General features: G+C 43.6%; 1 non-coding gene across 1 annotated transcript; it reads left to right on the top strand.

Annotated features, from left to right (window-relative positions):
- Positions 1–322: 322 nt before the first annotated feature.
- Positions 323–397, top strand: Trnas-cga (transfer RNA serine (anticodon CGA)). Its single transcript has one exon. It is a non-coding gene; the product is annotated as a tRNA-Ser (tRNA).
- Positions 398–1,476: the final 1,079 nt, after the last annotated feature.

Here is a 1,476-nt window from a genome sequence, read left to right as displayed (position 1 = left end):
AATGGTTCAAATGGCTCTGAGCACCATGGGACTTAACATGGTAGAGCACTTGCCCGCGAAAGGCAAAGGTCCTGAGTTCGAGTCTCGGTCCGACACACAGTTTTATTCTGCCAGGAAATTTCATATCAGCGCACACTCCACTGCAGAGTGAAAATCTCATTGTGGAAACATCCCCCAGGCTGTGGCTAAGCCACGTCTCCGCAATATCCTTTCATCCAGGAGTGCTAGTTCTGCAAGGTTCGCAGAAGAGCTTCTGTAAAGTTTGGAAGGTAGGAGACGAGGTACTGGCGGAATTAAAGCTGTGAGGACGGGTCGTGAGTCGTGCTTGGGTAGCTCAGTTGGTAGAGCACTTGCCCACGAAAGGCAAAGGTCCCGAGTTCGAGTCTCGGTCCGGCAGACAGTTTTAATCTGCCAGGAAGTTTCATATCAGCGCATACTCTGCTGGAGAGTGAAAACCACATTCCAGATAAAAATTCGTTTGACGCCTTCCTGAGAGACAATCTCCAATCCTTCAAAAGTAACAGTGTAAGTGAAAATTGGGTGTGACTTGAATTCAGAGAAATAGTATCGACAGCAATTGAGAGATTTTTATCAAACAAATTCACAAACGACGGGCTTGATCTTCCATGGTACATAAAACAGGTCAGAACACTGTTGCAGAAACAACAAAAAAAGCATGCCAAATTCAAACGATCGCAAAATATCCAAGATTGGCGATCTTTGACAAAAGATCGAAATTTAGCGCGGACTTCTAAGAGAGTTCCTTATAATAGCTTCCACAACGAAACTTTGTCTCTAAACATGGCAAAAAATCCAAAGAGATTCTGGTCGTATGTAAAGTAAAGTATGCTAGCGGCAAGACACAATCAACACTTTCTATGTGCGATAGCCATGGAAATACGAGGGTTGGAAGTTTAATAGTGGCAACTATTTATTTACAGCTCGTACAAAATAGATACGTGTTTCAAAGTTTTACTGACCTTCAAAGTAGTCACCAGCATTGTGTATAGCCCGTTGCCAGCAATGTGGAAGTCGTAGGGTACTTTTAGCAGTGCCAGTTGTGTTGACAGTTCGAGTGGTGCGGTCTATTGTTCGACGAATTTGTAACAGTCCTGAAGCGAATGCCGTGAAGTGTTTCCTTCAGTTTAGAAATTGAGTTGAACTTACGAGGGCATTGCAGTAGGTGGTATAGCACTTAGCAGCCCCATCAGTCAAACAAATCAGTAACAGCTTGCACTGTACGTGCTTGAGCGTTGTCCTGCAAAAAAAGGGTCAGGTCCTGCAGAAAGTGTCATCACTTCTGTCTCTAAGCTTGTCGTAGGTTGTGTTCCAAAAATGAACAGCTAAGAGTATCCTGCGACTTCCACATCGCTGGCAACGGGTTATACTCAGTGCTGGTGATTACTTTGAAAGTCAGTAAAACATTGAAACACGTATCTATTTTGTACGAGCTGTAAATAAATAGTTGCCACTATT

Source organism: Schistocerca nitens, chromosome 2, assembly GCF_023898315.1.
Source record: "Schistocerca nitens isolate TAMUIC-IGC-003100 chromosome 2, iqSchNite1.1, whole genome shotgun sequence".
In the NCBI taxonomy this organism is placed as follows: Eukaryota; Metazoa; Arthropoda; class Insecta; order Orthoptera; family Acrididae; genus Schistocerca; species Schistocerca nitens.
Note: the sequence above shows the minus strand (reverse complement) of the source record. Positions and strands in the feature narration are given on the sequence as shown.